Genomic DNA, 27,550 nt, shown 5'->3' with positions numbered 1-27,550 from the left:
GTGAAGAGAGGAGAACTTGACTGAGTGAGCTGGGACAAGGTGCTCTTCCACCACATATGGTGGTGGAAAAGGTGCAGGTAAGGTTGATGAGACCTGTGGTGTGCAAGGCTCTGCTGTGATGTGAAGTTTGTAAATAAACCTGCAGTGAAATTTGGATGCCTGGGAGGTGAGACACTGCTTCTCTTTCAACAGTACATGGCTTGTGTAGTGTTCAGATCCCCCTCTTTATCTGAAGGCGGTTCCTTGGTGGAGGAAGGTACTATAAATTAAAATTGGAACTGAAGTGAAAGTCTCATTTTAATTTTTGAATGTGTTGCAGGCTGTCTTTGTGAGCTCTGGTAAGTGATGTAGTCAAAACCAGAAGCTTCTTTCCAAATTTCAGACCCAAGCTGGACTTCCTGTGCCCTGTCGTGGTGATGGCCTGCTGTGGCCACCAGTGGAATCAGCAGCACACCTTTGGCCTGCTGATGGCTTCCAAGGTCTTTACTTGTAGAAGCATAGCCATATGTCCCTTGGTCACTTTTGAGTGGAGAGTGACAGTACTTCCCTGCATCATTAAATCATATGGCACCCATATATTAGGGCAGTTTTCATGAGTGATTTTTCAAAGCAATACAGATACTGTTGTAGCTTACTGTAAACTTAATAATTTATGTTTTCATTATTATTTAGGGGTCTATAAAGCTGGATTGAACTTATTATCATATGTATTTCAAAATATTCTTGAGAAAAAAATAGGTTAAAGTCATCCTTCTAACTTGTATAGTATTATTTCTTTTCCTTCTATCATGTTTCTCCCTTTCCTGGGGTATTGCCAGAAGCCTTTTTATCAGTTTCATGTCAAAAGATTATTAGGACTTACTTCCTTTTTATTATTTTGTTTTTGCCTTTTTTTTTTTTTAAGATCAGGAATGATACAGTGTTTCTGTCTGAGAGTAATGGGGTGAGTGTGGTCCTGGTGGACATGGGAATTTCACAAAAGACTCCTACAGCTCCACCCTTCCTGATAGTTTTGGAAGGGGTAATACCTGAACCAGCCTAAGGATTACTTTGAATTTAAAAATGGCTTGATGGGCTGCTGTTTTGCATTGCTTGAAAAAGAAAAAAGCACATACTATTTTCTCAATAACAGTGATATTATTAATAATTGGCGGTTGTAGGCCTTGCCTTATTTATGTGCTTCTGTCCTGTTTGGTGAAGTACACAAGCCATACTGTAATCACACACCTCAAGATCAGTAACAATCATTTTTTCCCAGTTTTAGGCATCTGAGATGAAAAGCTGCGAAGGAGTGTAGGCTTTCCTGCAGTCACTTAGCAGGTTAGCAGTAGCAGGGAATGGAATAAAATCTGCATCTGACTCCTTAGTTTTGTGTCCTTTCCCTTGGTCTGAAGCTTTCCTGGTAAGTGCTTGTCTTGAGATGTGGGTAGACTCACTGAATTCTGTGCCACTTGGACATCTTCTGCCAATACTCCACTTTCATTCATAATGCTGTTTAAAAAAAAAAAATCCCACCTTCAGAATATTGTGAAGTTACTGATTTACAATTTGATTATGTTTATTGATAACACAGTGTAAAAGTAGGAGGAGAGCTTACTTAAGAGCTTTTGCCAGTAAACATGGTATTTAAACTGCTGTTTATTGCAGTATTTATTACCCCTATTTATTTAAAACTAACTTGGTGAAGTTAATGCAAGGAAGAAAATGATTCTTCACAGTGATGTTTTATAATGTGATTCATGTGAAATAGTTCTTCACAATTAAATTATTTCTTCATAATTTAATGCAAAATGACAACTGATTTTCTTATAAAACATGGAATTGACAGAAGCAACTACTTTGGCACTCTGGCAGTATTGTGATAGGGTCACTTGCTTACTGGACTTTTATTTCTAGAGATGGTAAACATATGTAAGATTTTCAGATTTGCTGTTTAGCGGTGTTTTGTTACTCAGAATAAAAATTTGATGTCAAAATTGGAGGTGTATTTGAGGAGTAAAGCACTCTTTACTTAATGCCTGGGTGTAGACCTATCTGTAATATTCTCACAATGGTAGCAGCATTTTATTATTTCTAATATTTATAAATTTAATTACCTAAGAAATGAATCAACAAAGAGGAAAAACATGGTTTTGACACTTTCCAGTGTTCGTGCTTTTTCCTTTATCGCATACAAATGCATAATGTAATAGCAAGTCCTTATGAGTGTGGACAATTCAGCATGTGAAAATAAACTAGCTTCAGGCATATCTGAGTACAAAGAAACCTAGTACAACATCATTTCAATTTTTAGCGAGGGGAAGGAAAGTTAACAGGATTTTATGAGGCTACACTAAGAAAATCAGTTGCTTAGGAAGCATGGAATTTTTATTGTCAGAAATCTTTCACGTGGGTGTCTCTAAATAAGACATTTTATAAAATGTAGCAAATGCTGAAAGTAAGAAGCAGCATTTTATTGACCCTTAATGTCACAGAGCCTCATTCAGCAAAAATAAAAATAATTCGGTGGACTTGCACAACATGGGATCTATGGAACTTAATGAAGCTCTCTTGACAAGAAGCTTATCAAATCCTGTCTACACCTTCTCTTTCTGAGGGAAAGTGGGAAGGTGTCTTCCCTCTGGCTGTGTGGTGTTTTGTTTGAGAGTTTATGATGTTTTCTTTCTGAAAGACATTATGTGTGTAGCAAATTGTCTGCTTTGAGATATTGTGGAACACCCCTAACTGCTTCCGGCTGTGGGATTGCTCTCCTCTTACACAGGTGTAGCAACAGGAAGATTTTTACCGCCTTCACTCCTGGGAGGGGCTTTGTCCTGTGCTTCTGAAACCCTAAGGTCCCCATGGCAGGGTTAGGCACATGAATTTAAGGCCTGCTCATCAGTTCTGCTCATGACAACTGAGGTGACCTGTTGCAGGATTCAAGTGAGGAAGTCTTAAGCCTGGTCCTGTGCACTGGTGAGCTGGGTAAAGGATTGGTGACTGTACTGTGCTGCTGAGTGTCAGGCAATATTTCAGTGCTTGATGGCTTTCATCCAGTACCTTTCTGTTTGCTCCCCAGTATGTTTTTTTTGCTCGCTATATAAGGACTTTTAAACTTAAACCTTGTTAGAAGTTGTCTGTCTTTTTGCTTTGAATATTTTGTTTTTCATTTGTGCTCATGCCTTGCACAGTCAAGAGGTACCCAGCAATGACAGTGGGGAAAGCATGTCACACAATAATAGTTAGGGTTGTGTCTCTTGCAGTAGAATAGTACATCTTCCCTCTGCAGCCTGTGTGTTCTATGAAACAATTCTAAGTTTTTGTTTGTGTATGTGGGAGAATGCATTGTTTTGTGGCTGACAAAGCAATATTTAAGAAGAGAGACTTCAAGAGAAATTTGAAGGTAAAGCTGGATAAAGAAAACATTAGGTGAGAATGGAAGGACTGAGGGAGGACTTGATTTCTTACCTCATTTCATTTTTGTGGGTGGCTGTGTTTGAGTTCACTTTCCCTAAGTGGTGGTCTTTGAGCCACATCCTGCCTACAGTGAACTACAGTCAGCAACATCCTGCTGACATATGGGGGAAGTACAGGAACATCAGTTTCTCCTAACCTCATGGCTGAAGAGCCTGATCCTGCAGTTAAAATTGTGCAGGTGAATTCCTGAACAAAAAGCCAGAGCCAGACCTGCATCAGCAATGTACACCCCTTTGCAGGTTTGCTGGCTGAAGTTCCTGGTGGCCTGTAATTCCTCAGGAAAGCTGCAGATTTCACATTATTCTTAATTATTGATGTGCAGATAGTCCTGCCAGTGACTGGCACCTGTTGTACTCACAAACTTACAGGCCATCCCTGACCTGATGGTGAGCTGAGAATAGAGAGAGACATTGCTGAAACATGCAGTGTTCCTGTAAATGAGAAGAGGGTGGAAGAGCATGAAGTGTGAGAATGCCATTTGGTAGATGAGAAGTCTTCTGGCACATAAGCCATTTTGTTCAAATATGTTTGCTTCACAAGTTGACTGTCTGTCTAGGGAAAGAAAGCATTCTGATGTGCTTCAAATCAATGGGCAGAGATGATAGATTTGGAAAGAAGTACCATTTTCACCTCTACTTCCTTGGTAAAGCTGTCTTCAGTCTTCAGTTCTTTCTCTTTCCAAAAGATTTCTTTATATCCAAATTTCATGTGGAGTAGTGTAAACTTCTTGACTAGTTCAGTTCTAATCAGTCAGTGTTCCATGCCACAAACTTGTGAGTTCCAGGGTATATTCTTGTTTGAATATACATGTAATTCTTTTTCTTATTTAAGTTTCTTTATTTGTATTCCCTCTAATTTGTTTGAGATGCTCTTTCATACATTGTGTTAAACATCAATCATCAAATGCTCATAATGTATTTTGAAACAAGTATGCAAAATTGCAGCATGATCCTGCACTGATTACAGAACTATAGCATATGAATTAATAAGAAAATAAAACCAGCATAATTAATTTCCAGCTGCTTTTGGAGAAACAGAGGTGTTTATGAGGGGAAATTTGGTGTATGCAAATTAAAGAATGACAAAGCTGGTAGCAAATGTATTAATGCAGACAATTATTCACAATTTACTTATTTGTTGTATTGATTAAAAATGTGTTTTACTGCTGAAAGAGTAAGCAGAAGCTCCAGTGCCATTCTTCTAAAATGGTTGGACTAAATAAAAAGCGCAAGTGTCAGAAGTAGAGCAAGGGAAGGAAGTTTTGAACTTTTTCTTAGTGTGGAAGACCTTAAATAAGGGAAGTAAATGACAGATAACTAAGTGTAGTGGTGGATTTTGTCCATTTCTCATTACTATGAGATTTCCATTAATATGAGAAAATTGTCTATTTGTGTGTAGGTGTGTGCGTTAAACAATTTTTGAGTTTTAAGCATTTCCCTTGCATGTCTTTTATGTGCTTGTGCTCGTCTGTCTCGCCTCAGCACTGTGTACCAAAGCAGCAGAGGGTAAATAAAGTCCATGGTTGAAAGTGAGCCAGGTAAAATCTCACGCTGTGAGCACCCTTGCCATGGTTTGGTCCTTCAGAGTCCTCTGGAGGAAGCTGTTGAAGGGATCTGGATACTCAGTTGCCGGTTTTGAAATCACTTGGCTGCTACTCATGGCTGGCCTGTTGTTCAGGTGGGAGCTCCAAAAAAAGCTTTTGGGTCTCTGTGCCTGCAACATCTTCCTGGTTTTTAATCAGCAAAGGAAGATCCTGCCCTCCTGAGAGAGATGTCTAGAAGAAATGGATTATTTATTTATATAGTGACGTGGACTCTCGAGGATGTCCCCATCGAGCTTTCTGTTTTGCTGCGCCATGTGCTGATGGGGCGGAAGTGAGTGAGAGGATGCTGGAGTGCACAGAGGGAAGCACCTGAGAAAACTGACCAGATGCTATATTTTGTTTAAGAAGTGTTCTGCTGGTTTCTGTGCCATGGCTGATCTGGTTTCTGTGTGCTGCCTTGCTTTTCTGGATGGACCCACAGGGCTGCATTTGACGTTTGCTGTTACTCTTCGCAGAAAGAAGGAAATCAAAATGGGAGGTGAGGTTGTCATCACAGACATCCCCATGCAATGGGTTACACAGAGAAGGGCACAGTTCAGATCTACAGTGGGGACAGTATGTGTTCTCTTATTCAAGGATCCTAAAGGGGGAAAAAAAAAATCTTTGAGTGGGGGATGGTGTTTTGTGGAGCTCTAACAGGCTTTGCAGAGATTGAGTAGGGCTGAAGGAGAGAGTGGGGGCAGGCACACTGAAAGCAGGGAGGGTTTTATGGCTCCTGTTCCTGGCCGTTGTGAACCCCTCTGTACGTATGCTCCCGTGTCTGCTGCCTTGACATTCCAGTTACACCTATTGAACTGATTTAAATCAGGGTTTCGCTCAATAAACACTTGGGTTAAATCAGTGCTTGTAATCTCATTTTGCTTTGGTATTTTTGTTTCTTCAGGAGCAGTCTCCATTGGTAGACAACCATTAAAATATGTTGCCAAATTTAGCCTTTACACTGAATTAGGCACTACTTTTTTTTGTTACTTCAGAGAATGCACTGTATGCCTCTACACAGTTTCTAAGTGATTTTATGGCCTATGTGCATTTATCTAGATTACCACTGTTAAGAAAATTTTTATTTAGGACATGACAAATTATGCCTTTTTTTGATTGTGGCCTTTAAAAATGTCCTACTTAATAAAATTACCCTCATGCACAAACACACAAATAAATGCAAATAGATTTTGCACTTAAAACTAAAGTATTATCCCTAGTAAGGTAACTGATTCTGCTTAACTGAATGCAAGCTTTTAGAACTAACGGAACTCAAACTTCTTTGTTTTCTCAGAAGAGGGGGAAAAATAATCTTACTCTTTCGATTCCCAGTTAGTTTCCTGGCTTTACAGGAAGTGCCATTAAGAGACTTACAGAGCAAAGACTCTGCAGATGCAATGGACGGTATTAGTTTCAGGTAACTTAGTTCTAAACCTAATACTTGTTCTTGGTACTTCAAGGAAGACTTACCTGTTGAGTGTTTGAGCTTTGTTTACTATTTTGACATCAAACATTTGCAATTTATTTCAATATAAATCGAGTTACATAATATTACAGTGGAATTTAACATTGGTTTGTAATTCAAAGGCAAATTGCAATTAGATTTTTTTTGCTAAAATACATCTATCAGCAATAACATCTGAAATGCCGATGTGATTTCTTTGTTCAGAAAGAGTTCATTTGTAACAGTATCTGTTTCTGTTAAGCAGAGTATATTTTTTTAGATGACTTTAGCATCTATTATCTGGTTCCTCTTTGTAATGGCAGATCTTCTGCCAATAGCAGTATCTTCTGCCATTCAGGAATGCAGAGTAGCTCACTAGGTAACACTATGGCCATATTTTTTTTTTTTCTTATGGAAAAGGAAAACCACTAGACCCCTCTGTAGCTTCTAAAAGATAGAGATCAGCAGATCTGTGTTTACACAGATACGTACTTAACATTAAAAAAAATAATTATTTTAAAATTGCCGTTTCAGGCTTTCCATTTGACTATGTGGTATGTGATTGTGACTTTAATGGTTGAGGGGGTACTTTACAACATCCAGGAAGGAATCTAGCACTGCTGGTGAGAGAAAACAAAACATGAAACTGAATTGTTAGTGGATGTTGCATGTGTTGCTAATGTATTAGAGGGAAAAGAAATAAGGAAAAACAAATTGGTATATATGCCATAGCAGCTCTGTGGCTGACGCGAATTCTACCCCCCACCCTACCAAAATATTAATAGCATCTGTGCAGTCAAAGAGCTTGATAACATGTATTGACTCTGCACCTCCACACATTTTTTCTGCAGCAGGGGAACTGTGTAGCAGTATTTGTGACCATTAAGGAATGCAGAGTTAGACCTCAGGTAAGAGAAGAGTTGTGCTCAGAAATGCAGAGTGTGCCTGAGGCCTGGTACTACAGTTACACAAACTGTGTACAAATGCAGTTTTGCACCTGCCTCCCAAAAAGGAGGAATTACACACTTCAAGAAGTGGTTTTATGGCCTTCACTCCCTGGTGCAAACATAGGTTTCACGATCCTGTCTTTGTCCTGATTTTCTGTTTTCTTTTGTATCAATGTATAGGGTGTTCAAAGTCTCAGCAGTTATTGTGGTCTAGTAGAACTAGATATGATAAGATTAGAAAGCTGAATAGAAATCAGAAGAAAACTGAAGCAAAGGTCAAAATGCTATTGCAGGTTGCAAATGTTTAAAATGGTCAATTTTTATAAAGAAATAAAAAGAAAGCCTTCCTTTAAAAAATGAAACAGGAAAATTACCGAATATTTCTTACTCTTAGGAGAACAAGCCAAAGTAAGATGAATCACTCATCCTGAAAGGGTCGTCATTTTTGTTTTCACATGCATTTGATTCAAGATCAGTAAGAAAATAGCATAGTCATATATTTAGGTAACTTTTTGAGAGGAGCTGTTTATTGCTGAAGCATTCACGTTTTTAACTGCTCTAAAACAATTAGCTTTTTTTTTAAACATAAGTGTTCCAACAGAATGCTTTTTTAACTTCTCACCCACTGTGGTGTTCTTGTGGCACTCCACCTGGAGAACTTCATCCAGCTCTGGGATCCCCAGTATAATAAAGGCATGGACCTCTTGGGGCAAGTCCAGAGGAGGGGTATGCAGTTGATGAGAGGGCTGCAGCACCTTTCCTGTGAGAACAGGCTGGGAGAGTTGGGATTTTTCGACTTGACGAAGACAAGGCTCCAGGAACACCTTGTAGCAGCTTTCTAGTACCTCATGTGGCCTGTGAGAGAGATGGAGAGGGACTTCTCATGAGAGCAGGTGGTGACAGGATGTTGAGGTGAACTCTCTGTGTTTGGGGATACAAGGTTTGACTTCATGTTTCTCAGAAGGTTGATTTATTGTGTTATATATTATACTAAAATACTACATTAAAACTATATTAAAAGAACAGAGAGTAAAGAGAAATCAGAAGGTTACAAAGAACACGAATAGAATAGAATGCATAACAAAATCTTGTGACTGCTCACAGCCTTGGCACAGGTGGCTGTGACTGGTTATCTTGAAAACAATCCACATGGACCAATGGAAGATGCACCTGTTGCATTCTACAGCAGCAGATAGTTATTGTTTACATTTCTTTCCTGAGGCTCTTAGCTCCTCAGGAGGGGAAAAATCCTAAGAAAGGATTTTTAATAAAATACCATAGCTACAACAGGACAAGGGGGCATGGCTTCAAACTGAAAGAGAGTAGATTTAGATTGCATATTGGGAAGAAATTCCTTACTGTGATGGGATGACTGCACTGGCTGCCCCATCCCTGGAAGTGTTCAAGGCCAGGCTGGATGGGGCTTGAGCAACCTGGTCTAGTTGAAGGTGTCCCTGCCCATGGCTGGAGAGTTTGAATTAGATGACCTTAAAGGTCCCTTCCAGCCCAAACCATTCTGTGATCTACAATGTGGCTGATTTTATAATTACTGCATTTTCATAGGATTGAATTATTCTTGTCCCAACTTGCTTCTTCCTTCCCTCCCCTTAAGAGACATGTGAAATGTTGAGGCTTTCCTTCCTTTTAGAAAATAAATATTGGAGCCAAGATTTTATCAGGAGAACTTTTATCTTTGACAGTGTTCTGTCTGAAATGTCTCAGAGAAACCTGTTAATCTGCATGTGCTTAGCAGTGTTCTCCTGCTAGGTTACATTGAAATGGGCTACTGGTCAGGCTACAAAATCTGGCTGTAAAATTCACTTTGGTCTGAAATCAGAGTTGATATGAGCTTGTACAGTTCCACTGAGGCTGAACAGAATTTCGTTGTGTTAGTCTGGGGGACTGTGACAAAACCAGTTAAGAGAAGTGTGTTTAAAACATTGCTGAAACTACACCAGTAGCACTTGATCAGAAGAATGAGACACCCTCACTACTTACTATTTTTTATTGGGGGGCAGGGGAAGAGATGGCAGTGGGTAATGATGGTGGTGGTGTCCCATCACTGCAATTAAAACTCAGTTTTTTTCTTTTTCTTTGGAGAGTTAGTCAGATGGATGGACTTAGTGAAATAACCAACCGGCAATCCATATTTAGATGATGGGCTAGTCTTTTTTTTGGAACAATTTTAAACTGAGGAACCAGAAGCATTTCTGCTAGTGCTGAACAAAAGTAAAGTCTCTGCCAAGCAGTCTGCTTTTCTGGTGCCTGTAGCCAAGCACAGAGGGAGTGGAAAAGCAGGTGCACTGTCTTAGCCTGAGCACTTCAAGTTTGTGTAAGGTAAACTGCAGAGGAATGTCCTTTGCAAAGTATCATACATGTTGTGCACTGTCTGCAAAACAGATTCTGTTGCTTCCCCAAGTACTTCTCCCAAACACCAAAAGTGATGGGGGCAGCTTACCATATGTTTGATTTCGCCCATCTCCCATCAAAAAAAGAGCTGTGCTGGTGCGCAGGAGCTGCACCCCATTAGGTGTAATCACTGTCATGCTGAGTTCAGTGAGGGCTTTGTTACAGATTTCAGTGGAAATAAAGATTTTCTTAAAATTCAGAATGTATGGATCTCCTTCATGTTTCTTAAAGGATCATCTGTACTTTACCAGTATCTGGTAAATCTGGTGATTGGCATGAATTTTCCAGTTGTACAAATGTGATTGAAAGTATACAGTAGCCTTAGAATAAAGGTAGAGTATGCCACTATAGCCTTTTCAGCTATGGAGACCAAATCAAGCAGTTTCACCATTTACAAATGTGGGGTGGTGATAGCTTCTTCCTGTGTAAAGTGTTGTGCAGTTTATGAAAGAAAAACTAGTGAGTGAGTAGCAGGGCAGAAAGTTGAGAAGAGTTGTCCACATTTTTTTTTTTTTTTTTTTAGTCCTGTCAGGGTAAAATGGCAGTTGCATTAGTTGTAGTTGTGTGATAATACTTGGGAAAAATTTTACACTGAGGTTCAGCTTTGTTGATTGTGAAGATCTAGAAAAAGATCTTTCTCTGCTTCTTTCTCTGGAGAGGTGGACTTCAGGTCCACCCTACCAGAGAATCAAAACAACTCACTTTCTAAACAAGTATATAACGAATCTTCTAAGATTGTGTACTGTAGAACACAGGAAGTGCTGTCATTTATGTATTAGGTTTTTTGTTAAACAGCATGTTGTCCCTGCCTAATTAAAGGTCATTCTTAGGGTGTAATAACATTTTATTCTTCTGTTGTAGTCATCAGCTAATTACATTTTTCTAGTCATCAATTAAGTACATTTTACAAACATTTCAGAACCAGTGCTGCCCGCCCCCACTTTGCAGTTTGCAGACTAGACTCAGGGATATTCAGGTGTAAGACCAAGATGACTGGTGGTAGAATGAAGTACAGAATTCCTAAACTTCCTGCAAGTTCTTACATTACTGTTAAACTTAATATACCAGCTACCTCTTTGTTACTAAAATATCTGCCCTGTGCACAGTACTTTCCTCTGTTGGTTGGTGAAAAAGTGATGATGAAGTGTTACCTGTTGATTTCTAGCTTACTGGTTGAGTACTTGTGAACTTAGACTTCAGAAATCTGTTCACATCCAAATTCAATTCAGGATTCTTCCTCCACATCTAAGAGCTTGTGCTGCCTGATAGGAAAATACTCTTGCAAGTCAGAGCTTTTGGGCATGGCCTTCTGTTCTTTCAAGCCAAGGTCTCTTCTTAAAGTAGTGCTGTGTGAATATTGCCCTCTGTTCTTCCTAATGCTCTGAAAATTACTTTTGGAAGGATGCATAGGCATGTTTTATTTGCTGTACAAGATGTGTGAAGGTGCTAGAAACATATTTGTGCTGGTTCTAAGAATGAGCTAAAATATCCTATTGCTCAGAAGGACTTTGGAAAGTCAGGCTTTGTCTATACCTACATATTTCAGTGTGTTCAGTTCAGCTCTTCAGCCAGAGCTTCTTGCTGTAAGGATTGGCACAAGTGGCCTGGAAGGAAATCAGCATTGTGGCGGTGTGGGGTTTTGCAGGGTACTTTGTAATTCAGGTGCCAAGTTTGAACTTATAATTTAGTACTGGGTCAGTAACAAGCACGTCTAATGACTGTCTTCCAAAGCAGGTAAGGTAAGACTAAGAATCCATGGATCTTGTGCTTTCATTTCTTAGGCTAGTACAGTTCAGAACTGTGGACTTGTGTGCACCTAGGGTTTTGAATAACTTCTGTTTTCTCAGTTGATACAGTCTTGAGTATACCAGAATAATATCTGACCAGAAAACTCTTAATATCTTGTTCACCTTCTGATTTCAAATGTAACTTTCTGTATGCTATACTGTGAATCTGTAGATCCCAAGGACATCGTTTCCCATCCTTGCTCTACAGTTCCTGCTAGCACTGAGGTTTTTTAACCGCTCACCTTTTTTTATAAATGTGAACAAATTTGCATCTTTTGGACTGAGTCTTTTCATTTGTTGGGTTTATCCTTGGGACAGGGTCCTTGCAGCATTATTCTAGTAATTCTGTCTGCAAGAAAAAAACCCAAAACAACTGAAAAACAAATTCTAAAAAAAAAACCCCAACAAAACAAAAAATTGAAAAATAGCCTGTGGATGTTAAGGAGCTTGTCCTGAAGAATGCTGGTCCTGCTTGTTGTCCAAAGAATTGATTTTTATTTCACAAATACAAAAGTTTTTTGTTCCATTCATTTTTAAGAATTGTGCTTCAGTTGTGGAGAGCACAAAGATCTTTATATACTTGATTATTTTAGGACCCAGTCCTGCAGTGCCTCTGTCATAGCAGTCTCCTTGAGCTATTGCAGTTGCAGGATTGAAGCCGTACATGCAGCTAATCTTACAGGGGCCTGATCCTACTCTGAGACCTTTTGGCACAGATCCTTGGGCACGTGCACAGTTGTGGGTAAGCTCTTGTGGCTTGGCATCAGTGAAACAATGGTGTAGATGCATCTGATTGTGTGTTCGGGTTTATGTAGCAGTGAGGTTCCTCTTGGAAATCTCATAAAGCAGGCTATGTACAGAAGTTTGTAAAGGCTGTAATCTGGGTGATTTTTAGAGGTGTTTCTCGAGAAATAAGATAATTAGATTCAGAACTTGCCTCTTTTCTCCTTGAAATGTAAGGCTAAACAGTTGACAGCGAAAGTAGATCAATAAGAATATAGATAAAATAAAAAACAGAAGGAGCAAGTAGCCCAGTAGTGTTTGGTTTGTTTTGTGGATTTTTGTTTGTTTTTAAATACTTCTTTCTCCAGTAAGTACATGAATAAAGTAATTAATTTATGTAACTTCTTGGAAAGTTCCCTCAACAAGTTTGCAAAAGTCAAATAATGTTTTTGTAGAAAAATAAATATTCTGAGAAAATGTAAAACAAATCTTATCCTGACAGCTAGGCAGTAGTGCTTCAGATGGGAACCAGGCTCAGGCCATGTCATGACTCTTCCTTGACCTGGACCAGATGTTTTTGTCTTCTTGGAGGACTCACAACTTTAAGCAAAGTTAATGCAGGTCAGTTTTTGCTGCTACAGGAAATACTTGTGAACTTAGACTTCAGAAATCTGTTCACATCCAAATTCAATTTTGCTGCTACAGGTGTTCAGAATACTGTGCAATACTTCCAGGAAGAACTGAAAAATCATCGGGTACTTTTCAGTCTGCTGCTTGGGAGTCCTGTATTGTCAGGTCCAACTGAGTTACACTTACCAAAGGGAGCATGTCTAGTCAGGGTATGAGAAGTCTGTGTATGCTTCCACTGGTTTCAAAGCATCCTGAAGAATAAGGTACTAGCTCAGCTCTGGTGCTGCAATAGTGCTCAACTCTCTGCTGCATGGGCATGCAGACATGCAGAAAGTTAGCTCAGGGATCTTCCCGCTGGATTAGTAACACTGCAGAATACAGGACTCGTAGAGAAATAAAATGAAAATTAAAGGATATGTCAGGATATTATTCACTTGCATCAAAATGAAATTTCTTACGAGGTCCTACTATTTACTTACGTGCTACGGTGTTATTGAGACCTGCAGTGGGTGTCAGATTCGATCCACTCTGTTGCTAGAGCATGCTATTTCTTTTTCTCTGTAGCCAGGGACTGAAGGTGGCTCTTAGGTACATGTCTGCAGTTACAGTGAAACTGACATAACATCAGGGCGCTGCTCCAGAGCAGGAGAAAATCTGAAGCAGATAAGCTCTGGGTAAGGAGGTGTCTGTATTCCTGGCATCCACAGTGAGGTAGAGAATCGTGGTGCCTGTCCTGTCCTTGCAAGGTGCTGGCTGTTTTGGGGTCAGGTAGAATATGCTCTGTGGTTCTGATTCCCTCGTCATCCAGACTAATAACTCTTCTAGAGCTCCTTGCCAGTTTGTCTGAATTTCCTGTAGTGAAGATTGGGATGGGTAAGGACAGCTGTGAGAGGAGCATTTTGGTGCCTTCCAGACAATACCTCAGTCTGGGAGACATTCTCTGTGTTGGAGCAGAGGTGTGGTCAGAGATTGTTGTGAACACCTGTGAGCATTGCCTTATAAGTTAATTGTGTTGTTACTAGAACCTTAAAAATATAGAAGGAGAGATAAGGGGCTGTGTGTGAGGGAATATGCTGGCTGTCAGAGACAATCACTTCTGAAGTTACCAGGGAAGCTAGTGAGAGTCTGAAACTTTTTATTTAAGAACATACAATTTATGTTCTTTAGGTATACTGTGCCAATTGATTCATAGCCTGACATTTTGTTATTCAGTCTTGAGCAAAAATTAATTCTGTTTATGGATTAAATAGGATACTCTTGCTGCATTTCCTTTGGCTGTGGATCTGTTATTATTGTTCTTGAGTCTGTTTATGAACTACTAAAGGCCTTTAGTAGAGACGGTTTGCTTTTGACATCAGGAAGAACTGTTCTTGTTTCAAGTATGTTGACAGCTTTTTCTCTAGCAGAAGGAAGTTCCAAGGAGTTAAGTTAGCTACAGTTAGCATCAAGTACCCAGCATGATAGATCTCCCAAGTTCACTGAAGCAGTTGTGGGATGGTGGGAGGGAAGAAGTGCTCCCTAACTGGTCTTGCATTTTTGTGCCTCTGTAACAAATCACTCGACTCCAAGAACAGACCGGAGCAGGTTTGTTAAGGTTGTTGATTAGGTTCATGGAGTCACATCATCTGCAATGCTCTGTGCTCTTTCAGTTTTGATATTTAGAATAGCAGAGGTTTGGCTTAAATAAAAAGAGAACCTCATCCCTTCCCAGTGATTGCAGCTGCTGTTGTCTTTTGCATCTCCACAAAGCAGGTGTGAGAAATTGCTTGTCAGAGGGGCAGCAGACAACATGTAAGGCGCAAGGATGAGGATCCGTGCATCTTTGCCTTCTTGTTATTGTGGTGGAAAAGTCTTTCTATTACAGCTGTCTTATTCTTCTTTGGAGAACTTGACTTATTCATTAAGTTGGCCATGTGTGATAGAGGTGGCTGGATGAGGAGAGGAGAGGAAAAACAAAAAACAGGAAGTCAAATTACAGTTAAAAAGTAAATACATGGAATAGGGTCTTTCGGGAGAACTAGACATGTTATCACCATATAAAAAGTTAGGTGTATACGTAATTCTTTATAAGACTGAGGTTATTACTTGGTTTCAAAATCGCACCTGAGTGCAAGGATTTTCAGTCTATAAATTTGTATTCCGCATGGAATCTATTTTGAATATGTGAAATTTGCTAGTGGTGACAAGTATTTGATCATAACGTTATTTTAAACTTGGACACATCAGCTTCCAAAACTTAGGACTCTTGACAGGTATTTAAATATTTAAAACACCCTCTATAATATTACTAAATCCAGCAGTTCAACTACATAAACAATGTTAGGGATAATGAACCAGAATTATTCAAAATGGCATACCCTCTCCATAAATATTTCTCTCTTATTTCAACATTCACTAGGGTGAATCACAAGAAAAGTAACTCCTAAATGTTTATTTGTTTTAACTCACTAGTTTACTGATGATCCAAGCTTTCAGGGAAACCCATGAAGTCCCACAAGGTGGCAGGAGCTGACTGTTCTGTACTAGACTATCTAAAGAAAAAGAAAGGTGATAAACTAATTTTGGTAGTGGCATGCATTCAGATCTTAAGCCAGTTAGGCCAACATTTCAAAATCCCACCTTTGTGTTTCTTAGACTTGTGAATAATTTTGGCAAATGAACAAGATTCTGTCCTCCAGAATCTTACTTCCAGACAGAAAATTCAAGCATTCTTACTTTGCTAGCAAAACAGGACCTTTCTTTTCAGTAGGTGGTGGTAATCTCCTTATAATGTGCATTGTCAGTGTAAATGGAGAGCAGGGGTGAATCTATTCAGGAACTTGGCAATAATTGACATTCACAATTTAAGAAATTGTAAGTGGGCATCTCCAACTTGCACATTCACACTGTGGGAGTGCTGACCATGAGGTGGGACACAAGGCTGAGGAACTGCAGAAGCAAAGGAATTCTCTGCTGTTTCAGTGAGGCTGCAGAGATATTTTACTTTGGAATCAAAACATCACTAAAAGTGTTAGAGTTGGGGGATTATTGGCAATAATAGCTTACTGTAACTAGTGAGACAGTATTGGCTAGCACATAGACCATAAGGCTGAAATTTTGGTTTTCTTTTCCCAGTGTCCCAGTCTTTATTTAGGCTGCTGGAATTCTTATTCTGCTTTTCTTGCGTTTATTTCCATGTACCTGTTGATGGGCCAGCACTTTCCTGAAATATTCTGTGATCAGGATGTAAAGCACAGCAAAAAAGCAACGGGGTTAATCAAGTATGTCTCCTCAAAAGCATGATTTGAGACTTGTGGTTATATCCCCATGCTTGCTTAACCTTGCACTTTGAGTTCCAAGTCTCGTTTTTAAAAAACCTCTCTGGCCTGCCTTAGAAATCCATGGACTGGAGGATTTTAGTTGGCAGAAGTAACACAGAAAGAAACAGTAATCAGATGAAGTGGTTATCTCTGATTCAGTGGACCACAAAGTATTGGTTTGAGACTTGTGAATCTCTTGATTTGTGTTTAGAGATTTTATTTCAAATCAGCTGATTTGTTTTTTTGAATGAGAGGACAAATGTGTATATTAACCAGGTAATCACTGGGAATGTGAACAGTGCTGCTTATGTGGACAGACAGTGCAATTCTGTAGGACTAAGGTGAAACAGATTCAACAGAAACTATAAATTCAGTAGGACTAGGTGAAAGATTAGGTAGCTTTTTTAATCAGTAGACAGGTACTAGGAGTAAAAATAATTCAACTCTTGTGAGAAATTTAAAAATCCATGCCACTTGGTGTCAATTACTTGTTATGGGGATATCTGTAGTAGCCATATAAGGTAAATGAAGTGAAAATCCTTCCACACCTGATACAAAATAGTATTGATGAAAGGAACTTGCTACACAATTGATTTTAAATGTTCTTGACTTACAAACCTGTTGAACTGGTGTGTTGTCCAGTAAAATACCTACACCTCATTAGTGACAGGTGTGATGGGATGAGATAGAGATGACCATTCTCAGCAGCAGCTATGAAGAAGTAGCATAAACCATTGTCCTGCCAAAATATGTGACCTTCAGGAGCATTTATTTTTATACCCCTATTTGCAGGAATGCTTGAAATTTAGAAAAACCTTTGTGTTTAGAGCTGAGTAATTTTACCTGAGTAATTTTAGTGGCTGCAGTCAGATGATACTTATAGTTTCAAGTGAAAATTCTGTGATTTTTCAATGGTTGCACCTTTCATTTGCCTCTGATTTGAAAGAAATCCTAATTTTTACATTAAAATCTTCAAATAATGATTAGAAAGTAAATAATTACCAAGGATTCAGCATTTGAAGAATGTACTAGTGAAAGTTGTTCAATGCAGTTGAAAAGGTGCATGATTTACAGAGTTATGCACCAGTAGGATCAGGACTCTCATCTGTGGATTATTATGTAATTGTTGCTTATTGAAACAAGCCTGGCTATATCTGCCATTTCTTCTGTTTGAAATTTTCAGTCACACAAGTGAGGTAGATGCCTCACTTCCATTGCAACTCAGTGGGTCACTTATACTGATGTGAAATACTTGAAAAAAACCCTACATACCTGTATGTAAATATGATTAAAAAAATCAGTTTCAGACTTTAAGATGGAAGATCATGTATTGCTGTGGTGTCTGTGTTCAGCAGTGTTAAGTGTAGTCCCAGTATGCAGCAAACATGGATGTTAATGTGGCTTGCAGAGTGTTTGCTACTGCTGCCTCTTCAGACCGTGGTGTCCTGGGTAAAGTTTGATTCTTACATTTCTTTATGCACAAAAAGTCAGCGATCATGATAATACCAGGGTTAGAAAGAGTAGTGCAAGCAACTCATTTTAGTTTGACCACACAGTCAATGCAGAAAAAGGCTCTGGAGTGTATGGTGGCATATGTCTTTTTGGGCAGAGGAGTAGTTTTCCAGAGAATGGTGGATGCTGGGGGATGGTGTTTCTCAGCAGTGGCAAATAAATGATTATGAGAGATACCTGCTTTAAGTGGTGTACTTAAAATTGTTTTACTGAACTGGGAGGCTTAGTAAAGATTATTGAATAGTTTGGCAATTGGTGACAATTTCTGTAAAACTCCAAATTAATTGCAGTATTACTAGAGGAAACAGCTGGGAGGTGAAGAGGACTGCACAGGGCATGTGCCCCTCCAACATGGGTGTCTTCTTCCAGGGAACCCAGGGTCTTCCCACCCTATCTGCCAAACTCTGTCTTAAATGCCTCAACTGTTTGCTGACTTTGGTTAATTCAGGGACAATTGGAGTTGCCCCATCCACCAGATTCCCTGCTGAAGTGCTGAGTGCCCTCTCTTCTCTGTGACCAGCTTGGGAATGCAGGGCATCACTGGCCTTTGTAAATGCCCAACACAAGAAAGAGTCCAGCCAGACAAATGGGCAAATATATACTGCCTGTTTAGTAACTAAGCCAAGAGTTCTGTGCATCCCTCCCAAGTCTAATTTGAGGGATTTTGAGGTCTAGAGAGTTGGCTGTGCAGCATGAAGGGTCTTATAAAGTAATAGTGGAGAGAGTCTTCATTATGAACATTTTGAAAACTGTTGCTAAAATGTAGCATTTAAAAATACATGTTGATAAAACCCAGCATTCTCTCAAATCTTAAGAGTATGTCTCTGCGTGGTTTTGTGTTCACCCAAGAGCTCTTGTATCAAGAGGGCTGATACCCTACAAGTATCAGTAGGGGTTTGGCAGTGTTAGCATGGAGCTCTGTGTGTACTAGTTTAATTTGCATTGAGTAAGGGGCAGTGAGATCATGCAGAGTGGGGCTGGGCTGCTGCACTTAGAGTTCCTGGTGCTTGATTTGTTGCTTTAAATCAGGTTACTGTGTGTCAGTAGTTTTGGTAACTCCTAGTCTCTGGGGCCAGTCACTGACAATTGATGCTGATGAGACAAGGACATATCCTGGACATCCCTTCCAGAGGCAAGAACTGGTTAGGCTCCAGTAACAACTATCCCTGTGCTAGGAGGCTGCAAATCCTGTTTGTGGATTTCTTTTAGAGCACTGGATGTTGAAAACAGTACTTTCTCTTGGGAAATGATTATTCAATTAACTGGGTATTTATTTTGATAATAAGTTTTGTTGTTGAAAGTGAAAACTAGTTGGGGATAAGATCTTATTAGAGGGCTTGTTCTTGGGTTTTTTAGGAGTGGGGAAGGCAGGGGAGGATGAGCTTACTGCCTTTGGTGCTTGGGGTAGAATTTTTGCCCTGTTTTTCTGTCCTTCCTTAAAGAAGCTGTCATTGAAAACTGGAGTCCTTGAGAATGTATGGGAAATACAGAAGTAAGCAGTAAGGTCTCAGCACTGAGACCAAGTTACCTGTGTTTCTCTAAAGTACCTAGTGTTTACCAGCCCATTTAGTATCAAGGCTGTGTTTAATATTCTCCCCAACCCTCCCTCCACTCTCTGGTACAAAAAAGTAACATTAAAAAAAAATAATAGAACAATTAGTGTGCTGAAGATTTGCATAGGTATCTGTTGACAGGGAGTTAGTCTTTGTGGTTTATATACTGCACTGGTTTACAAGTGTTGCTGTTAAATTCACAGGCCACATGTTCACCTAAGCAGATCAAACTGTAATACTGGAGTCACTTTAATATACATGTAAACATTGGAGAAGATGTTGAACTACACCAAATCACTTGTTACTCCTCTTGCTTCTAGAGGAGCACACTTAGCCTTGCCTCAGGTATTTTCAGCACCAAAGCTAACAGTTGCTTTTGTTCTCCTGGCTTTTCCTGGGCTGTACCAGGCAGGGTCCCAAAGAGCAGCAATGGTCAGCTAGTAGAGAGATGCAGGGATGCAGCTGATGACTTGCTCTAGAGTTTAACAACAGCATCTGTGAGTTTTTTGGTCTCCTATGGGCCATTGTACTGCCCTGTACAGTTCAAAGTGCAGTGGTGTAAAAGTATCAGTGGGTCATCTCTGCAGCAACTACACTTCACAGAATGATGGTTTTTTGTGTAAATAGCTCTTACTGTGAACCTATGTTTAACTTAAGGAGTGCTGGACAAGTGCAGGAATAGGACAGTTTGTATGGCTGGCAAGCCAGTGTTGTATCCTGACAAGTATAGTGGCTCTTCTGAGCATAGAACAATATATTAGGTTGGGGGTTTGTAAAGCTCCTTTGGGTAAAGAGTAGCCTATCTTAAACCTTTTCTTCCTGTCAGTTAAAAACAAGCAAAAAAAAAATCCCCAAAGTTCTTGTATATGTTAATGCTGTTACTGTGTTGTATTTATACATGCAGCTATCTAACATGTAGATTGGAATCTGTGTTCCTTGCATCCATGCTGGAGTGGCAGGAAGAGACCCACCCTCTTCTATGTGTTCCACACGTGTATTTTAGACTTCAGTGCAGGGATCCTGTATGATTTTTCTTGATGAAGAGATCTGCTGTATTTGTGCAGTATCACTTTGCATACTTCATTAACTTCTGGTGAGTGGAGCTAGAATGTAGAAAAATAAATTGGTTTGGGGAATTTTCTTGGGGGGGGAGGAGTTGCATTTTTGAAGTAAAATATGAATTTTTACTTTTGGTAATCTGTTTTGTATTTTCTTACAGTAAAGTGAAGTGTGGTATAGTAAACACTTCTTTTAACCCAGAGTCCCACACACACACTGTGGAGAAAACCACGGACCAGAGGATAAAATAACACCTATTTTTAATTGAATGAGAAGAATTTCTCAATTAGTTTTAGATGGTATGTGGATAAAACGTAGAGAACCTTTTAGAGGAGACCATGTAATAGTCACTGATTCACATCTGGCTTTGGTGTCAGGTTGTTAGACAAGAGCAGACATCATCACAAGGAATGTTACAGCAGATATTTTGCTCTGGTATAAGAAACAGTAAGCAGGAGAAATTCATAGGGATAGTTGAAAATTCTTCTTCTTTTTTGCTGGGTTTTCATGTTGACTACTGTATTGATATGGTGCATTCATGCTGGTATAAACCCCCTTCCTCATATTTCCAGGGAGGAGTCCTCTGTCCTTGCTCACAGCTGTGGTGGCCTTGGCTGGGGCCAGCCATCCTCCTCCAGCTCTGCCTCCCAGGGATGGCTATGCCAGGCCAGCTGTTTCCAAAACCATGGTGTGTGCTGATGTACCCCTGCAGGCACCCTGGGGCAGGGTGGGCCCTCTCTGCCAGAGGGCAGAGGAGGCTGTGGAGATAGGAGAGCAGCTGTAGGTTAAAACAGCATAAGGACAGCTAAAGATAGGCAGGGTTTGCTCTTAAGTAAAACTGAATGAAAATTATTTCCCTGCTGCTTTTGCTGCCCTGCTCACTTTTCCAGCAAGCATGTTTATGGAGGAAAACATAACCTGAATATGCCAGGAACGGGATGGCAGCCCACCTGCAGGGACCTGACCTCTCCTCCATGCTTGCTCCCTCTCACTCAGTGCTGCCACAGAGACTGATCTCATCTCCTGCTGTGGCTGGCACAGCCAACAGCTGTCCACAGATGCAGGCAAAATATATTTCTTTAAGTCACTTCCCCAATTCCTGGATCTTTCCCACTTTTTTCTCCAACTTTTTCCAGTGCCTACAGATATCTGTCACATTTTTGGGCCTTAAATGTAAAAGGAAATCTGAAGATCACAGATTACATCCCCAAACAAAGCTAAACTTCAGAATTCTTGCAGAAGTGACACCAGAGGGATCAACTTCCAAAAATCTGATTCCAGGTAGTAGTTCAGGTGCTCAAGTTTCTCATGGTACTTGATCACTGTCTTAATATACAAATAGGTGCCCAAGTTGGGGTTTCTAATGTGCAAGCTAACGCTAAAACCTGAAGAAAATTGCAAATGTGTCCTGAAAGCAGACCTCAGGCTTCTGTAATGGTTTTTCAGCATTTCATTAAAATAAGTTAAATTTGAAAGATTTATTTTTATATATATTAGGATTTGAATTCAGTGAAGTACTTAGTGAATGATATGTGAAACTGGAGGGGAGAGTGGGATTTTTTTTTCCCCCTGCAGGAAAGATGACAAGATTTGGCCCAAATACTGGAGGATTCTGTAAAGACAATTATACATACTCTAAAGAAAATTTCAAATAAATAGCTGTGTTTAGTGACTGTTTCTAATTGATCTTGATGTTTTATCACACTTAGTTTTCCATTTAGGAGGGAGGATAGGAACTATAAAACTTGATGCAAATTAGCAGAGTGAAATGGTTTTCAACTGCTCTTTGAGTCTTTGCACCTCTTTTAAGCATATGTTTAGAAAATATTGCAGCAGTACATCTAGGAAGAAGATTGGGTTGTTTTGGAAATCAGAAGTGTATGTCCTAATAAATAGTTTCTGATAGAACTAGAAAATAGAGAAGATTATACCAATGCAAGTTGCTTCTTGAAACTTGGGATTGCATTTTAACCTCATGGAGAATAGCTGTCATTATTAAAGTAAAAACTAGACAAACCCCTTCTAATTTTAAGAAATTTTGATGCTGATAATGTGTTGGTGTTTTTTGCCACAAGTAATATGTGAATTTACATTGTGAGAAGTAAACTGCATCTGTAAATTTGCTGGTAACTTGTTCTGGTAATTCTAAAAAGGGGGCAACAATAATAGGATTTTATTCCGCCACATTGTATGTAGTGTCTGAATACCTTCCACCTATAGCAGAGAAGACCTGGGATTTAACTTCTCAGGATAACAGTGTGGGGGAGGGATAAGAAGAGACAGCATGCTGCTTTTTTGTAGGATTTTTGGCTTGGGTATTTACTGCATTATTTAGATATCATGTTTGTACCTGAAGTTTTTCTGGTGTTTGAGATGTGTGGGTTTGTGCAGTAGGTAACAGGGCAGTGGCTTTCTATGATGGAAATGTGCTGTTAATGTACTGCATAGTTCAGTACACTGCTGTGTACATGTGCATATATGAAAATACTGGATACAAATTCTAAGAAGTGCTGAGATCCAGGAATCATAAAAATGGTGATTCTGCTGTTTCTAAATACAGAGATTGTCAATGTTTTATCAATTAATGTGTCTGTTTAGCATTATGTTAATTGTGTGGTATTACAATGTTATATAAACATTGGATTGGGAGATTGCATCTGTTTTGAGGTGAATAGTGACTTTGTTTAGTAATTAAACTTGTATTTCTTCATGGAATTGGAATAAAATGTGGAGCTTCAATGGAGATGCTACTTTATTAGTATTGCTGAAGTACTGTATATGTGAGCACAGTCCAGGTCTGAATTTTACTGGAGGTGAGCTTACAATAGTAGACTGAAATTGCAGCTTTGATTGGAGAATTGTTTGGATATCTTCACTGACAGTCACTTGCAGGTTAAGTTTTGGAGTGTATTAAGCATACTCTCAAGATATGCTTGTTTCATTAATTTTGTTGTTTGCTGCTCACGACCCAGCTGCGAGCTGTATTTCCTTGTTATATAGCAGGGGAAAGCCTTCACCCACGCAAGATTAATCAGTGTTACTTTTTCTCTTTCTATCTTCTTTGAGCAGATCTTCTCTATCCTAGTCACTTACTAGGTGATTTTAATGCTCATAAAGTACCCGAGCAACAAGCCAGAAGTCAGTTCAGGACAAGATAGATGAACTAATGGAGTAAATGTGTGATCAAACTACCTCTGGCTTTGCTTGTTTTAAATAAATATGGAGACAGTTTGGTGCCTAATCTCTACCTGTCATTAATGTAGGGAATGAGAGGTGAGAAATTGTCACATAGAAATTTATTTTGACAGCTGTAGTTTAAGCAATACAAAATATCCAGTTAATTTTAAAGCAGTAACTGCTTGACTGAAGGTGCTTGGACTTCCAAGTGTGTTCATACCCATACTTTTAGTGCTTGCTACTTCCTTCCTTATGCCTTCTTGTGAGGTAGAGTTTTATCTAGTAGCTAAAGGATAGTCCCTTTTGACCATTTTCAACCTTTAAAAATTGTGTATCTCCCTGCAAGAAAAAAGCTGGCACAGTTTAAAGTAGTGGGTTTTCAACTTTTCCAAAATTACTTTAAAGACATTAAAGCATTGTCCTGTAGATGATGTGGATGCCTGAAAGAATGAATGTAAGCCTACCAACAGACTCATCTTCTTAGTTCCTTTTGCAGACCTGTAAGAAGTAATGAGTGCAGTGTTAAAAACTGCTCATGTACTGCTGTATCTGTACTGCAGTGGGAGACCTCTGGACAGGGCAATAACACTAGTCAGCAAAGATAATGACAGAAGTAGAACTGTTTCGTAGTGTTAAGCACAAACTGTTTTGCTTTGAAAGGAATGGTGACATAACATGACTTTAACAGTCCTGGCTGTGAAATCCTACTGAAATGGTAAACTTTGATTTTAAAATGTACTTGTTCTTTTGTTGACCTCATTCAAGGAGACTTAGAAGAGACAAATGAGCAGAGAGTAACTAGTTAAAGTACAAGCAGATGCTACTCTTATTTCTCAAGGAACTTTCTTGCGTAGAAAGGCAGGGTTAAAGAAATGGAGCTTTTTGTACTGAAAACAATGCAATACTTTAGCCTGTTTTTCTAGCTTTTTCTTTGTATGACCTGTCATCTTAAGGATGAAGTGCCTTTAATAATAGAAGACTGAAGTGAGCTGGTAGAGGGAGGGTCTTTCAGAATAGTTTAAAGTCATTTGCAAAATAAATAATAGAAGGTTACTTAAAAAGATGTGAGAACGTTTTATTTTGTTACCAAGACAGACTGAATATGTACCTTAGTTGTTAAAGATGTGCCTTAAGTGATTTGTTAGTTAACCTCATAACAATGGCCAATTATATTTATTTGCTACTAGAAGTACTTCTTCTAGGGGAAAAAAAGGTGCTTGTGTTGCTTTTGAGGTTGCTGAAATAAATCGTCCTTGTCTGTCATATCAGAAGTGCTAGAAACTGCTTTTCTGTATTTAGTGAAATACTTCCAAGTGTACCTGTGTACCTGAAGTGAAAAAGTAGAGGGGAGGAAGGAGGCTGTACTGTACACTGTAGCAGCACATACCTGTCCAGTGTTGGTGAGGACTAAGAAGTGCCCTTTCAAAACTGAGTATCAAATTGAGAAGCAGAGGGAAAACAGTGCTCATTGCTGTAGAATCTCTTCTATACAGCAAGTAGGAAACAGCTTCTCTGAAATACACAGAATAACCCTGAGATTGGTGATGGGCTTGTGAGCTCATTTATGTCAGGTGTTGTGGACTCCCAGAGCTGTGAGTAATTCGGTACAGTTGTTGGTTTTGAAGAGAAGTCCAGGTATTTATGTAACAATAATTGTATCAGAAAATACAGATACTTTGGGAGTGTCTTTGCTGTTTCCCTTAAGTTGTTTACTGTTAAGAGCTCTTACCTGTATTTTCACCTTGTCTTCTGTTGGTCCATATACCACCGCAGCACAATATTCCATGCAGGTTTTGTGGTTTCTTGGTTTAAATGCTCATTAAATCTGTTCAGCTGAGTGTGTAAATCACATTTGCAGTTTTGATACAGTTCTGGCTTTAAGGTCTATGTTTCCTTAGTAAGGAAGCCACTGTATATTTCTCCAGTGCTAACAGTTTCCCCCAAAAAGAATAAAAGTACTCATGGGAGTAAAACTAGAGTCTCAGTTTATGACTGAAAAGGGTTAAAGCCAAACTACAGGGACCCTAGTGCAGAAATGGCATTGATGTTAAGGTGGATAGGATGTGGTGTGTTGCTGCTCATATGCTGGCTAGCCTGGCCTGCATGCTGAGATTGAGGCTGCCTTTAGTCTCCTTGTGGCTACTGTGATGTCGCTGCAGCACCTGAAGATCTCGCTGCAATGGGGCTTTGTATCTGCTGGGTTGGAGCTGACTGCTCCATCGAGGAGCTGTAGATGGGGATATATGTGTGCATCAGTGACCTTCAGCTTACAGCCTAGGATTCAGTGTAGCTGCAGTCACCACAGGCAGGCTGTGAACTGGGAAGTCTTGGGACAAAGGCATAGGTCCTATCTGTCCACTCCTGAAAATGAAGGCCATGGGCCTTGGAGAGAGGCCAGGAGAGAGGTGTGATTGTGTTTCTAGCTCAGTCTGGATTTGTCTGCAGACTGAGTATAGGACATACTTTGAAAGTGTCCAAATGTGAACAGGCCTCAGTGAATTTAAAAGTAGTCATTAAATGCTTTCTTAGAAGTTGTCGAGTTTCATAATCTGGAATGGAATCTTCCAAATGGGAGTTAGACATGCTACAGGTTCTAATACTGAGCAGACAAGAGAAAACATACAAAATAAGTGGTAAAAATAAAATTGGTTGGCCACCTTGTCTCTGTTTTCTGTTCTCCTATCACTATAATGCAGTATATAATATATAGTATAATGTAGTATAAAATAATCCCATCAGATGAGATTTTTGAAAGTGTAAGAACTTCACTTAAACTGATTTACTGTTTCATTTTGGCCCTGTATCTGCTCTGTACCCACCAGTACAAAACACCCTGCATCTTGCCATACAGAGCTAATGGAGCAAAACATTGAGACCTGAAAGAGGGCAAGACAAGTGTAAAAACCAAGCAGTGCCCCTACTTATCTCTACAGCCTCATTTAGAAAACCCTAAATGCATGGGGATTGTCTCATTTTGGCTGAGAGGTATAGATCAGATCCTAGCTGTGCGAGTGTTAGAAACATCCACTGCCATGCTGTTTCCTGTTATGATTTTTAATTATTACTTTGAAACATTGGCTGATAGCTCTCACGGTAGTCAGTTCACCCTCCCTTATGTTTTTTTTTGGCTTTTGTTTTCCAAGCTCACGTTTATTTAGAACGCCGTGTACACTGTTTTCTGTGGGGTTTTTGTAACGCTGTCCTAATGGCCCAAACCGGCCTTGCTGCTGAGGAATGTGGGGGACAGGCAAGCAGCAGAAGCTGCCCGACTGTGGCTCAGGCCAGGACGGCAGCACCAGCCTTCGCGGGGTAGCCAGCTCCTGCAGGGAGCGGGAGCCCCGTGGAGGTAGAGAGAGCTCTTAAAGGGTGCGAGATGCTGTTGTCGAGGTTAAGCCCTACTTGGAGTCAGGTTTTTTAGAATGAAAAGCCTCTCAGTTCTTGAAGCCGTTTTCCTAAAGAATCCCTCCCTTTTTCTTTTAAACTTCATCAGAAGAAGTTATTTACGCGATAGACGCGGCAGTTCAGTCTTTCGGAAGATACCGTAATCTGTTGCTTTTAGCACGCCGGAGGAGTTCCCGCAGTTGCAGAGCAGGAGCGTTGAGTTCGTCCCGCAGGACGTGCCCTTCAAACCAGCTCACGCGTGATAGCGGGCTCGGCGCCCACGGCAGCCCTCACCCCGGGCCGGGGCGAGCAGGGAAGCAGCCAGGGCCGCTGCGGGACCGGGGCTGTGGGGCCAGCAGGGCGGGCGGCGTGTGGGGGCCGCTTGCGCAGGGCCGGTACCTGTGCGGCGAGTGCGCTGCGCGGGGCTGCCGCGGGCCTGTGCCCCTGGGCGAGGGGGTGCTGCCGTCCGAGACAGCCCCGGCGCTGGTATTTCAGTAATGCGCTGCTGGTTGGTCGTACTGCCAACGCCAAGCTATAAGCAGCGAGTCTTTGCTCCACTTTTCCTCGCTCCGTGCCTCTGCTCCGCCCCGT

The 27,550-nt window shown here is 40.1% G+C and overlaps 1 protein-coding gene across 12 annotated transcripts in view; it reads left to right on the top strand.

Moving 5' to 3' along the window:
* The window catches only part of BBX (BBX high mobility group box domain containing), a 137,460-nt gene that overhangs the window by 6,632 nt on the left and 103,278 nt on the right, over positions 1 to 27,550 (top strand). The gene's annotated exons all lie outside the window — the stretch shown is intronic.

This window comes from Onychostruthus taczanowskii, unplaced genomic scaffold, assembly GCF_017590055.1.
Source record: "Onychostruthus taczanowskii isolate IOZ18803 unplaced genomic scaffold, ASM1759005v1 scaffold73, whole genome shotgun sequence".
Taxonomy (NCBI): domain Eukaryota; kingdom Metazoa; phylum Chordata; class Aves; order Passeriformes; family Passeridae; genus Onychostruthus; species Onychostruthus taczanowskii.
Note: the sequence above shows the minus strand (reverse complement) of the source record. Positions and strands in the feature narration are given on the sequence as shown.